This window comes from Festucalex cinctus, chromosome 12, assembly GCF_051991245.1.
Source record: "Festucalex cinctus isolate MCC-2025b chromosome 12, RoL_Fcin_1.0, whole genome shotgun sequence".
In the NCBI taxonomy this organism is placed as follows: Eukaryota; Metazoa; Chordata; class Actinopteri; order Syngnathiformes; family Syngnathidae; genus Festucalex; species Festucalex cinctus.
Window position 1 is genome coordinate 13,575,605 of NC_135422.1, and position 14,793 is coordinate 13,590,397.

The 14,793-nt window shown below is 39.5% G+C and overlaps 1 protein-coding gene across 4 annotated transcripts in view; it reads left to right on the forward strand.

Moving 5' to 3' along the window:
- Positions 1–669: 669 nt before the first annotated feature.
- The window catches only part of numb (NUMB endocytic adaptor protein), a 36,209-nt gene continuing 22,085 nt past the window's right edge, over positions 670–14,793 (forward strand). For all 4 annotated transcript variants that reach the window (XM_077538714.1, XM_077538717.1, XM_077538716.1 and 1 more), the window contains exon 1: positions 670–851. The gene's annotated coding sequence lies outside the window, so the exon portion shown is untranslated. The remainder of the gene's footprint in view (positions 852–14,793) is intronic.

The window sequence follows — 14,793 nt, forward strand, 5'->3', positions numbered from 1 at the left end:
ATATGTAATGGAATTAAACAGAAAGATAATTTAAAATTAGAAACAAAATAATACTTTTGAATATTAAAATGATTACATAACATGTTTTTGATTTATTTTTTAATTTAAAAAAAATCTGCCACAGCATAATTTACATTTATAACACACCATTTCATTAAATATTTATTTCACATATTTCGTTCTAAATTACTTTTAACTTTACCACTTTAAGATTTTAAAGTGTGAAAAATCAAAAATACTACCGTAGTATATTATCATTTCATTTTATTTTAATTACGTTTAATTGTAGTGAAATGTTATGTAATTTGTTGTGATTACGTTATTTACGTAAGATAGTTTGGTGAATAATCGCGACACAAAGGACATACTTTTTTTTTTCTTCTCCATAGTCATTATCCCTCATTGCTGATTGGTTCGGATAAATCAGGTGGTTCCTGAGTGAACTTTGGTCCCTTGCCATGACTGCGCCATGCGGCGTTGGAGTTGCGCGTCAAATGCACCAGGGGGCGCTATAAGTTTTCATACACGTGCGTGTGCTGTTTTTAGAGGAACATCAACGTCTGCTCCAGGTTTGCTCCCTCACCTGTCCATCACCCTGCCAACCTCCGCCGTCGACCAATGAGATGGCGAGGGGGCGGTCCGTCACAAGGACGGAAGTTTGGTTGAGTCGCTCGCTCGCAGCCATTCAGCGGCGGTGGCCGAAGCGATTGGACTGCGTGAGTCTTTCGCAGCGCCTTCTGTGGAATTTGAATTATTTTTTCCTCGGAGGGGGCCGACGCGCGCGGCTCCGCGGCGGGGAGGGGGGCGGAATACGTGACGGCATACCGTCTGGCTCGGCCTGGTGGTCACAGGTAAGGTGTATTGATACGCTCTCTCTCTCTTGCCTCTTCAATTAGCTCGCTAGCATGTCGAGCTAAGCTTGTGTTTTCCCGATGTGGCTACGTTACCTCCACTCGGGACCTCCATTAAACGCTTTAAAACACGTCCATATGACAGACTGGCGCACTGTCGACACATATGTCCAGCTGCTTTTGCTTTTTAAAAATGCCTAAGGAGTTCGTTTTAAACGACCAAAGAAGAGGGGCGATACTGTCGTGCCGCGCAGTTGCCTCAAGTCGTCTACCTGGATGAGGTGAGCTTTCAATGGGGTATAAATGCTTCACTTATCACCTGATTTCCGGGTTGCGTGACGTCATTACTAGTGTGTGCACAAGTAATGCTAATGTGTTACTAGTGTGTATATAAACTTTATGTTTTCGTGTGTATAAGTGTGTATGTGTATGAATGTCTGTATGTGTATATAAATATCCTTGTGTGTGCGTGCCAAAAAATGTAAACTGTACTGTGTGTGGATGGTGACGTTTCGAAATACGACATCTATTTATGTGGTTGATAGTGAGCCAGTGTCACATGAATTGGCGAACTAAAGCAGCATAAAAGGGAGAGGCTGACTGGTTGGTAGCACATGTTGAATGCTGCCCGTGACGTGATGCAACACAGGTTGATAAACTCGCTGTGCAACCGGTGAAGCAATCAGAGGGCCTCACTTTTTTTTTTTTTTTGAATTACTGATAGCAGCAAGATACAGCGAACTGACTTTACTCGCATGAGTTAGGGACCAAACTCTAACGTGAATAGTAAAAATTAAATTTGCGACGAACGTACACTCTCATCCCCTAAAAAAAAAAAGTTTAACAGTTACATATATCAGCAATTTTGAGACTAATCAGTGACTTTAAATAAACTGATCAGCGATCTGTTCACAATTTTAGCATGAAGTGGTGTGGTGATCAACAGTGTTCAAAATGTCATCGACTCTCAATACTCTCAATACTTTATTTTTATGCTTTAGTCATCCCTGCGCAGCAAAGTAAAATGAACTCTTTTCTGTGCCTTTCTGCAATGTTCATATGTCACGGTGACCCGCTAGAATGTTTAATCATCGAAAAATAGCCCACTGCAAAAGCACTTTTTTTGTTTTAATATTAGAAGAAATGAAAATGGGAAAAAAAGTTCAGCAGACAAAATGCAATCTATTTGGGTTTTTTTTCCCCCTAGATTTTCTAAATCTACCAGGGGAGGGTTTAATACACAGGTTACAAATGTATAAAATTGAAATTTAGTTTGAACTCACAACAGCCAACTCAGCGCTTTCATTCACCCATGTCACTCACCAGGTCGGATTCCAACTTTCAAAGCCACACACACTCAAAGTTAGACTAACTGATTGCTCGATTAGTTGGTAGCGCGGTAATGGTGGCATAATCAAATTTTAAAAGTGGATAGCTACTAGGGTTGCACGATATTGGAAAAACGTGGTATAGTCGCCGAATATAGCTATCGATATTTTGTGATATTTAACATGTACCTAAAGAAATGAAATTTTTATTATCTAATGAAAGAATAAAAAAAAAAAATTATGCGGCAAAATAATCAAACTCAATGTATTCTTAATTAATTGTACTTACCTATCGTTAATGTTCAACTATTCGGTGACCGTGCACATTTTCGTTAAGTACACTGTGTTCCAACTATGTTTTTGCATTTACAATATCAGGGTTAGAACACCCATGTAACTAGGGGCGTGGAAACCAAATAAAAAGAGAGGGTGAGGAGGGGATTTTTTTTCAGATAGTGCAGTAGTGAATTGTATCAGTCAGTTCCTCTTCTCTCTCCTCACAAGCTTTGAACTGTCTTCTCTCCTTTTTTTGTCATGTTTAATAAATGTCAAACAAGTAAACCTGACAGTCTGACTGGTCAAATTCAGATAAAAGCATAAAATTCCATATCAAACTTATTGCATGTCTTTGTATTAAGCTATATGCATTAATAGCTACAACCTTAATGGAAAACTCACACAGACATTGCAGCAAAATCCCGCCTCCACTGGCTTATGTATAATAAGTCAAAGGCTGATAAATGCCGGGCAATTTTTCTTGGATCTCTGCATGAAAGAGACTTGTAATCAAGTTATTTCTGGCCATGAATTCGACTCGAGTCCCATTTTCGACGTCTATTGTCTCAGAAAGTCAGATAAATGAATCATGCGGCGACAAAAGTCCTGCAGACAATAGTAGGATGCACAGCGACAATCTCCTCCAGAGGTTTGCCATTATTTATTTAAGTCTTGCACACTAGTCGTCATTTTATGACTTTTCTGTCCTCTTGCGTAATTTTTTGATAATAGCTGCTGGTGAGTTTCAAGCGCACATTGAGTTCCTACACATATTGACAATGTTCACAATCACATTAGGTTCCCCTTCATCTGACCATTATCCTGGATTTTAAGCATTGAAGGGCCAAAACATGGCTTGTGAAAATTAAACTGCACTAAAGAACTAGCGACCAGAGGGTGCTAGAACTGCACAAATGGAAATCAACCTGAACTTTTGCTGCAGATGTGCTGCTTTATCGTGACATGACGACGACGATATATTGTGGCAGTTTTAATATAGCAATATCACGATATTGCCATTATCGTTACATCCATAGTGTTGTTGTGGTCACTCTAGCTGCCATGTTGAATTTACACAGCATTCCATCTGTTGCACACAAACACAAGCGCATTGAAACTGCAGCTGAGCGGGAGCCTATTTTGGTCCAGCGGCATCCAATCAGGGTCATCTTGATTGTAAAACTGTGTTGGCGGCGCTCCTGACCAGCTCAGAAAAGGTCACCAGGAAGACTTCTCTTCTTTCCGATGAGCTTTCAAATACGAGTTCATCAAGCAGGTCCAAGTCGAAAAGGGGCCCCATCCCGCCATATTACGTCATATTCTAACTTGATCGGCAAAACTTGTTTGCGTGGGGGGGGGGGGGGCTGTTCTTGTTTTTTGTTTGGCCGTGCTTGTTACAAGAAAGCGAATCAACAGAAGCGGGTGCATCTTTTTTCTGAATGCGCCCGTTTGGGACTTTTATCTTTAGCTCCTAATTAGGTCCAAGGGGCTTTGAGCTCTTCTTATGTCGCCGCCTGTTAAATCTGTGAGGCCTGTGTGTGTGTGTGTGTGGGGGGGGGGGGGGGGGGGGGGGGGGGGGGGGGTGTACGTACGCTTTTTCAGGGTGTGTGCAGAAGGAGGCTGAGGCATCTCCTTTTTTTCCCCCCTGGGCAGGCCCTATTGAGTGATACCTGAGCCCCCCCTCATGCTTTATTCATACCCGCCCATCTGTAATTAAGACGACTTGGCGAGGCGGCGTGCGCATGATGACCACTCCGTCATCTCACAAGGGGACGTCGGTTTCGTTAGTCAAATGGCTGTTCAATTAGTGGATTAATGGCTGTTTTTCCTTTCCGTTTTTTTTCTCCCTCCCTTCAAGGGTCTGTGTTCACATACTTAGTTCAACTTATTACTTCACAAATGTACGGAAAAAGGAAGGTCATTTGGGAATTTCAATTTACGTTCTTACAAAAATACTTACGGTGACTTTTTTTTATTTTTTATTATTATTATTTTATTATTATTATTATTATTTTAAATCTTGGACTCAATAAACGCTCCATACATTAAATAAACAAAATAAAGCTAACACTAAAACTAATAAAATCTAAACTAAATCAAAGCATTTTTAAAAAAAAATAAACACAAACGTACCCTTAAAACTCATTCACTGCCTTTGACAAGTATACTTGTCAATTGTATTTTTTAGAGCGGTGCTAAATGGGGGCGAATCTGAGCATGCTCCACTGTAAATATCAAACTTGGAAACAACTTTACTGATGCCCAACCACCGGTAGATGACATCATTGCCCCATTTTATAGGAAATAAACACAGTTTCAGAGTCCATGGGAGAAATGGCTGTATTTTGGCAAACCTACATTTTTCTGCTGTCAATTATAAAAGAACGGGACGGGACAAAAAGTAGGGAGTCTATTCTGTTATTTGGTAGATTCGGTTTATATATAATTATTGAATGTAATATCACGTGAGTATTGGAAATGTAAACATTTTCTATAATGACTGGCAGTGAATGAGTTAAAAAAAAACAAAAAACTAATTAAAAGTGACTTAATTTGAAAAACAGAAGTCATAACCAAAAGACATATATTGAAAAATCCCAAAGTAATGAATAACATTTCTCGCTGACCAGTTGTTGGTGAGTCTGGAACGTATACATGGCAATAAGCGCGCAGTTTCATCCGTGAGCTCAAATGAATCGATCAAATGGATGAATCGGCCGGCGTACAAGCAAGGCCCGTGTGGAAGATGTTCACCAGCAGGTACTTTACATTCCAGCAGAGCAGAGAAGAGGCCCGTCTGGCCCGTGAGAGTGTTGAACAATGGCCCCGCTTGTGCCCACTGTCCAATTGGCCGCCTTCGTGCCACATTTCAGCAAGGGGCATCGGCAGCTTTTTTTTGCTCGGCGAGGCGTGTCGATGACCGGGTCGGTGCCTGCCGGTCTCCGGACCCGTTCCTGCCCACAGTACCGGGTCCCCGGGGGCGGCCATTATTCCCCATTAATTGGCCAGCCAGGCTGCGGTAGATCAAAGGTGCCCTGACAGATTGTGCCGCCCTGGTAGTTTTCCAAACTGTCCGATCCTAAGATGTGGGCCGTATTTTTTATTTTATTTTATTTTATTTTTTTTGATTGTGCTTATGAGGGAAGATAAGGCAGATTTGTGCTCAGGGTAATTCCTCCATGTTTGGACGTGTTGGGAAATCTAACGAAAAGTATAAATGATCAGTCTGCAGCGATGCACTGGGAGATTAAAAAATAAATAAATAAATAAAAACGTGCAAGTAATTGACCGCTCTGCCAAAAAGCACGTTTTATAATTGCATGCATATGTTTTAGCACTGCAAATTATGATGCCAAAACAGTTTACTTATCTTTTTTATTTTTTTTTTTTTTAACCTGGACAATTATCCATCTGATTTAATCAACAGATATTTTAATAGCTCCTGTAAGATGGGTTAAAATCACATTTTATTTTTTTTTTTAATGTATATACAACAAACGTCGCTCGGCCAGGTAGCGCCGGCGGCCTGGCGTAAATCTGCTGGAAGTATTTAAATTCCACAGACGTCCACCTCTTGACAAATAGCCCGGCCGGGTGGGATGATGAGAGCAGAGCACAAGTACGTGAACGGCATTCCTCACATACATGAGCGGCACAACAGCTGCAGTCCGTACCACACTTAAAATTTTCCACGTCTTGATGTTTCTGTTTTGTTGTATTTTTATTTTTTTTTTCTTAAATGGTTGTGCGGTGATGGTCAAATGTGTGTATTCATCTTCTTGGCCAGGTCATGACGACGGCAAGATTGCAAGTATGTTCGCTCAGCGTGAATTTCCTCTTCTACCATCCTCTCATCACTCCTGCTGCTTAGATAGATAATACACACACGCGAGCGCACACACACAGGCCTTGTTTTCCGCCTCGTCACGTCGGACTTTGACACTCTCTCCAATAGCGTCTTCCATACAGAGATCCCGCAAAATTGCTTTATCAGAGCTGAAACAGAAGAGTAAGGTAGTCTTTCACCATGTTGGCGCTAGAGCTGTCAAAATTAGTCAAGTAATCGATTTATCAAATTAATCAACAACTATTTTAATAATCGAGTGTTCGTTTGTAGTCATTTTTTAATTTAAAATTGTCCGAATCCTCTGATGTCAGCATATCAACAATAATTGTTGACTGGTTTCTGTAGTCTTTCATGAAAGAAGACTGATTTATCTTCTGTTAAATCAAAGTAAGACATGTTTTTAACTTTGGAAAACAATGACCGAGCCGGTAACATCAATACATCATTCAGTACAGCATCAAATTTAGAAAATACTAATCAGTAAACATGTACATGTGCACTGTAAGATTTGAATGAAATGTATTTATTTATCTTAGACTTTAGGCTTATAACTGTGAGCCACTGTATTTAACAGGTTGCAATCTGTTTCATGTTTGAACAGCATTGAAATAAAATCTCAAGGCTTAATGTTCCATTAACTCATTGAATGCCGGCCATTTTACAAGATTTTAACCCATTTTTGACGGCCAACAGAATTAAACCCTCATCTTTCATCAGGAAAAAAACTCCAAAACGTTTCTCTCTAGCATTTGTCATTCCTGAGTAGGGGTGTGCCATATGACGATATTAGATCGTTAAGGATCATTAAGTGTTGACGATCTCATAAAGCTGAAAGATCGACAAGATCGCCTGTAGGGCACAAAAATTTCCATCATATATCGATTCGGCCACATATTGAATCGATACGAGAATTGTGCACTCTAATATTGCGATATATTGCCAAATCGATTTTTTTGGTTAAACAGTAATCAGGGAAAAAATGCTTTTTGTAATACACTTTAATGCAAAATTAAATTGAATCAGATTAGTCGATTAATTGATTGAATAATCTATGTATTAATTTATTCTAAAAATATTCGATGATTCGATAGTGACAGTGCTAGTTGGCACATGGAATTTGAACCATATTGTGTCAGCGTCATGAGTTACTTTGACATTTTATTAGCCCCCGGTGCAAGCCAGCGAGCTAACCCGGATTGTAAACCTTTTGTCTCGCGTCAGCGTCGGTTCCGGGAGATTCCATAAAACGCGCTCACGCTTGTGTGGGTGTAATAGATCACGTATTAACCGCACTTTACCACGCTGGCCTGGTCAATATGTAACGGTGGCTGCGCTTCCTCTGGGTCAATGCTACGCTAACGGAGCATAGCCGGTGTGCTGCTTTCGCTCGAAGTTTTAATGACGGGGAGAGTTTTTTGGCTGGAGGCCTTGAGAAGCATGAGTGCTTTGTCTTTTGTAGAAGCTAAAGTGGATTTCTGGAGTAATAAAAAGGGGGATGTTTTTCAAGGTTATCAGTTGGAGCTGGCTTTTAGTTAACATAGTAGTGCTGAACGATTGATTGTATTGATTAATTAGATGTTATTTATCAGGATTTTTTTTTTAAGCAGCAGACATAGAAATTGAGCAAATACCAGAAAAAAAAAAACATAAAACAAAATCTTTATTTGCGTTTTCCATAGGTGAAGGGGGGAAATAATGGGGAAAAAAAAAATATTTTTTGAGGCCTTATCACCCTACGTGAGAATAAAGCACAGTGGCCTTTTCTTTGCTCACAAAGAATCACTTGTTCTGTCGTAAATCAATTTACCCAAAATCAATTCACTTTTCCCCATTGAAATAAATTCCAATGATGTTCAGAATAAAGAAGAATAGACTTGACTATATTGTCAAATAAACATAATAAAAAGACTGGCCTTAAAAAGTGTACTTGTACTATAGTATTTGTGTGTTGATGTGTGTGTGGCCAAGCAAGTGACGCAAGATGTGACTTGAGCACCGGTTGACAATTTGCATGCGGTTAGTTGAGTGTGACTGTGAGTGGCTGCTCCATGCTCCTTGCGAGTGCTTTCATTTTGTATTTGTGCATCTGACTGTTTGTCCCTTTTCAATAAACGGCTGAAAGTGAATCTGCGAACGGGGACACATCGAAGGCAAAAATATTGACCAAGTGATGGCTTGTAACTTGAAAAACTTGTGTAAGTTGGGGTGCTTGTAAGTCTACAGTCAAGGTACCACTCTCTTACCTTGAGGCAGATCATTTGGGTCATTCGGAACATAAATTTTGGAGACCTTGAATCCCTGTCCCTGGCGAGAAGCATTGGCTGAGTTGGCTGAGTACGTACGTCACGGCCTTGGGGGGGTTGATAATACAAATGGTGATGATGATGATGTTGATGATGATGTGGCGGCCACACCCACACGCACCCTCCACATTTTATTTGAACCTCAGCTGTTTACCTAAACTGACCGTCTAGATCTCAATTTATTTTCCCTAAATTGCCTCTTTGACGCAGAGATCCTGCAAAATTGTCACCCATACAGAAGACACCATTAATCGTTTATTTACTTTTTAATAACAGAACCCGACAAAGGTAGGATAATTGCATGCATTTTTTACACACCTGCACGAGTTGTGACGACATCGGTTTCAAGGGTATGACAGCAAAGTGGCTTTAAACAGGACGGGGCGGGACAGGAAATGCGATCGTCATGCCAAAACTTTACACCTAAGTCCCCGTATTGCACAATAAACCGACTCCCGCATATCTGTCCCATTGATCTGTTACGCCTATCTGATATTACCAGTTGGACTGTTCCTCCAGTTGGTGATTGGATCGACAGTAGGAGTTTAATGACAAAGAAGACTTTATGTACTGCATACATTACATGCCGTTGTTTGCGTTGAATTTGGTCTGTTTTGACATTTGACAGCAAAAAAAATAAAAAAATCCTGAAATTCTTGAAAGTTAATTCCTAAAGTGCCCCAAAATAAATACGAATAAAAATCTTTTGAAATGCAAAATTTTGGTTCACTGAATCTCTTTCTTCTCGAGTTTAAATCTAGCCTAGCCGAGTAAAATGGATTATATTATATTACATTTATAAATAGGGGTGGGAACCTCTGGGTACCTTACGATATGCGATACAAGGCTCACGATAACGATTAAATCACGATATGACAATACCGCAATTATCGATATATTGGCCAGGTAATAAATCCACAATAATCAACGATAAAACTACTCGAGATATAAACTGATGTTTTTCAATGAGGAAATAGTTTCTTTTTGTACCATCACTGAAAGATAATATTAAAACTGGTGTCTTCTTCACAGAGAGTACTTAAGTGTATATTTTTTTAACAAATACAAATGTCTTCTTAACAGAGACCGCTTTCTTTGAATTCATTTGCGTCTTTATTGTCATGCATCATGTCAGTTACATAGTCAATTGTTTCATTTTATAAACTGACAATTTTTTTTGTGTAACATTGCAAAAGTAAATAAATAAAATGACTTAACAATTAAATCCAATTCAATTAATATTCCTCAGATATTGTGTGCCTCAAAAAGTTGAAACAAAATATGTTTTCAAACTTTAAAATTGAAGATATAATAAACATTTTTCATAGAAATGTGTGCAAAACTGAGTCATTTGCTGGACAGATAAACATAAGTATGAGTCTTCTACGCCTGAAGAATTCTGTACATTTCCCCGCCACTCTTTTGAGGTGCTCCCCCTAGCGGGCCACCAAGTATTTGCTCAAGAAGTAATGAACAATGGAGCTGTTATAGTGGCTGTATATTAACTACTAATATTCACCTGTTGGTCTTTAAAGGGTCACATTTTGCCTTCTCTTTGAAACATTGATCATCCATTTATCAATGTCAGTCAGGCTGTTAATACGCTTTAAAAATAAGTGCTTTTTCTATGACCTAGAAAATTATTACCTTATGAGCTGTGTAAGTTTTGATGTGAGCATAGAAAATAAACAGTATCGATTGCTCACAAAGTCAAAAATGTAATCAAATCAAGGAGATGTGAATATTTGAGATGGTTCACTGTACTTCAAAATTTGGAAAGCTTCAATCCCAGGTCAGCAGCACCTTTTTAAAAAATTAGGGTTTTCTGGGCCATGTAAAAGGGGCTTTTTTTTTTGTTTTTTTTTTTTGTGTCAGCCGTTATCGCAGTCAGTCATGTCCTGTTCAGGAAGGTGGGGGTCACCTGTTCTCTCTGTGGACCATGCAACCATTTTGAAAGGTTCAGGGGTGACTGGGGAGTCTTCCAAACAGTAGCTTGCATCGCTTCCTTCCTCCGCCTACCACCCACCCACTTTGGAACCATATTCAGTCCTACAATCCTGTTCATTGTACGTGCACACATAAGTATGTTCGGGGTCAAAATATACCGCATTGATAAACGGATGACTTACCCTTAATTTTTGTGAGAAAAGGTCAAGTGTGTTTTTACTTGCTAGACTGCAGGTACTAGTTTTGCAGATTTTGCACAAGTGTCAAGGCACTGTCTAACGGTACCTTCTCATAGTCCTTATATTTTGTATGTGTGATCGTCCCTGTGCAGTTTTACACTTTCAAGATTTGAACATGACTCAATATAATTTTTTTTTCTTTTTGTGGTAACCTTTGCATATGTGGCTCAAACAGTCATTTCTCAGGACTGTTTCAAACTTCCCCCGTGGATACCATCTCCTAAAAATACTGTACATGACTTGGACTCTTTCACTGTTTCGATACTCACGGGGCACTTTAAAGACTTAAGCTGTGCAAAAGTCTGGGGGGAAATAACAGACCATTCTCGAACCTTTTCGAGGTCCCTGTTGAACGTTTTACAACAGTCCCATTAAAAAAATCCGTATGTTTGTGGTATGTACAGTTCCACATTTCCAAGATTAACACTATTACCTTGATTTAGCACTAGATCTGTCAAAAGATTATATTTTTCAATCACATTTTACAATGTTGATTAATCGATAATTAAAAAGGCCTTTTTATCAACTTTTTTCCCCCGCCAAATTTGACGAGTACCTGTTGTATTTCAACATTTAATGTTATGAGGACGTCTTCAACATTTTTTTTTTTTTTTTTGCTGCATACACTCATCTTCCTCTTTTAATTGCATAATTTAAAATGGGGGGAAAAAATTACCCCAATCTTTTGACTTAAACAAATATTCTGAAATGTCATACACAAACATTTATTAAATGCTTTACTTTAACGCATGTAGGTACGTTTATTGCTCATATACAACCTGTGCTACTTTTAACGTAACCATCCGCTGTCAGCTAAAGGATCATCTGCGGTCCAATTTAATAGTGTGATTAATCAGCGTTAATACATGATTAATACGATAATTGTTGTTTTGGGATTAATGAGTTAACGCTTAACCTTTGACAGCACTATTAAGCACACTGGCAGCAAATCTAAAGTCATTTTAGTAGACACGGCTCAGATTTGACCTGGATCATCTTCAGTCGACACACATTTTGTGGTACTTGTACTAAAGGATGATATTTAAAATATTTTCATTTTTTTGTGTGTGTATTTTGGGTTAAGTCATCAAATTCCAAGGTGCAACAATGACAGTGAGGGAATTTTTATTGCTGGCAAATGACAAAAAACACACGATGTAAGGATTATTTTAGCTGACAGTTCAAGTGGCCGTTCAAAAACGTCCAGAAACCGCATTCCTTAGTTATACTGTATGTGCTTTTTTTTTTTCCGGACTGTCAGCATTTGTCCAAATACCCGACTGGCCCTTGCCTTGATTGTCGCTGCGTGAAACCGAAATTAACTTAAGTGCGCCAATGCAGAACATAGAGCTAATAAAGGCACAACAACATTGGTTGACAAGAGGACTGATGTCAATATATGGATTGTCTGTCTGTCGCATGCCCTTTATTGGGTGTAAAAAATAAACAAGTCAGCCAGCCGCAAACAGCGACTGTAACCTCCTGATCTCGATCCATCTAGCCGCTCATAAGCCAAGCGCCACACTACTCATCCCCAGCATTCTTACGCAAGGATTAATCAGCCTTCCATTCCTGGAGAGATTATTCAAATAGTGTTGCATCTAGAATCGGAAATGTCATCCCAGCCTACTTGCCACGTTCTACAGAACGCAGGGAAATATCCTTTGTTTTTCTCATTTTATTGAATTCTTCTAATCAGTCTTGTGTGGTTGGTTGGTACAGTATGTTGTACAGTATTCAGTATTTCTAATAACGAATTGCTGGAAAGTAGTGGCAAACAAATATTTTAGTATACAAATATTGTCCAATTTGTTAAAGGGATTTGGTGCGAAAAGGAATGCTGTTATGCAGTAAAAAAAAAAAAAAAAAAATGCTCACCTTATATTACTGCAGTGCTTCTCAATTATTTTCTGTCATACCCCCCACGCCCCCGCGACTATAAATAGTATCATTTGTCTATAAAATTGTTATAAGCACACCTCTGCATAACACTGTATCCGTATTAACGTATAAGAGAATAAAGAAATATGGACCAACTTACAACAAAGAATAGTTTTGTTAACTGTAACAGAAAAGATTTAAAGTGCATCTGAAATTCAAAAATAAAATCCTTAATTAAAATATAAATATTTTTTGACTGACCATGTCAAACCATATGACACGGAAAAATAAAATTACATAAAATCAATAAATAATAATGCATTCAAACTGATCACCAACATTAATTCAGGAGCACAATATTTAAAAAAAAAAAACTTTAACCTGCAAAACAAAAATATATAAAATAATTTGTGCTGATTTTTTTTGCTGTGTGCAAAACGCGCATGCTCAGTGCAAACAAAACCCCTACACCACCGAGCGAATGCTCCCTGCGCACACTCTGCCAATAATGAGAGCGCCACTGCCCCCTAATGTAGTGGAGGTGCAATTGCACTTTATTCTAGGATGGTAAAAGAAATAAAATAAAATAAAAAAATAAAAAATAAAAAAGCATGTTCCCCGAGGTCAAACTTGATGGACCCTCGCGCCCCCCTGGGGGTCCCGCCCCACTATTTGAGAAGCACTCTATTACTGTAAAACGATTGTGCTCTGCAAGATCTTCATCCCGGCTTTTCATTTGACACTTGTGGTGTAAACAAAAGGGCAAAATAAACTGAAAAACAGCCTTAGCTGAAACCTTTTATCACGCCTTATCTCACTTCTTTGCTTCTTTTTTTTTGTTTTTTTGTTTTTTACCAGGTGTGACTAAACAGGTCCTCTCGCTACATGGCCGACGGCCAAAGCGCCTCACATGATTCATTCCGATCCACCTGCCAAGCCCGACGTTCACCCCCCCACCCCTGCGGCTAGATCTGTTTGGTTTGTTTTTTGTCTCGCTGTGAATCTTCATTTTTGCACAGGAAGGAAGCGCACGCGGTGCGCACCATCATCCTGTCAGTAGCAGATGTACTTATAAGCACTATGACGCCACCAGGGCAGTGTCGCCGTGTAGTGTAGTGTATATATAACTCCGACGCCGTACAAACGCGCTCCGCATGTTGGCAGTTTGTCAGCAACTCTGTGCTGAGCTCTAATATAATGTGACCTAAATAAACGTGTTACGAGGGAGGTGCAAGGCGACATGTGAATGTCTTGTTTGCAAACACTGGACTGTAAAATGTGCTCTTGCCGCCGCCGCATGACTTACAATTGCTCGCCTTTTTGAAAGCCCTGTACAGTCTTGAACCCTGGCTATTCGTTGGGGTTAGGGATCAAACTGTGATGCAAAAATGGTCAATTATTGTACGAGCTAGTTGCTCTCTCCAACAGAGTTCTTGCTAGACTTCTCTGACTTATCTCATTTCACATTAGTGATAAGCACTTGCTTTTCCAGCTTATGTTTTTTTCTTCTTGCTCGTTGCAGGCTTAGCGACTCCTCGTCCACCTTTCGTGGTAGTGCAACTTGTTAGAAGTGTGGATTATTTGTCACCATGTTACTTTGAGGAGAGGCATCTTGCCTATCTGCCCCATAAGTATTATGCAGGGCAAGTTAGCGTAGCGCCTAGCATTCTTGGCCAGCCGGTAAAGTGGGAACTCAGGGAGGATGTGTGACATTGATGTGACACTTTTTTTCTTTTTTGATCAGCTTTTAGCTGATTGGTTTGCGTAGCATGCACTTCTGACTGGTGGGCTTAGGGGTGGATAAGAGTGTTAAAAAACAAAAACAAATTTAATAGGCACAAAACTGTGTTTTGTCTGAGGTCATGATTTAGATCCAAAAATGATAAATTGTTCAGCTCTGCTCTGCACTTCTCCCTCAGGGATGATGGGACACTATGTTAGATTAATGCATTAGCATAGCATTTTCATGTGTCTGAGTATGAGACAGTATCAGTATCAGTATCAATTGGTGCCAGTGCTGATACTGGTATTGTTATCCGTGCATCCCTAATAATGTCTGTGTCTGTGGGAGGGAGGAGTGGGTGCTTGTGTTTCGTAGACAAGCAGATACTCGGACACTCG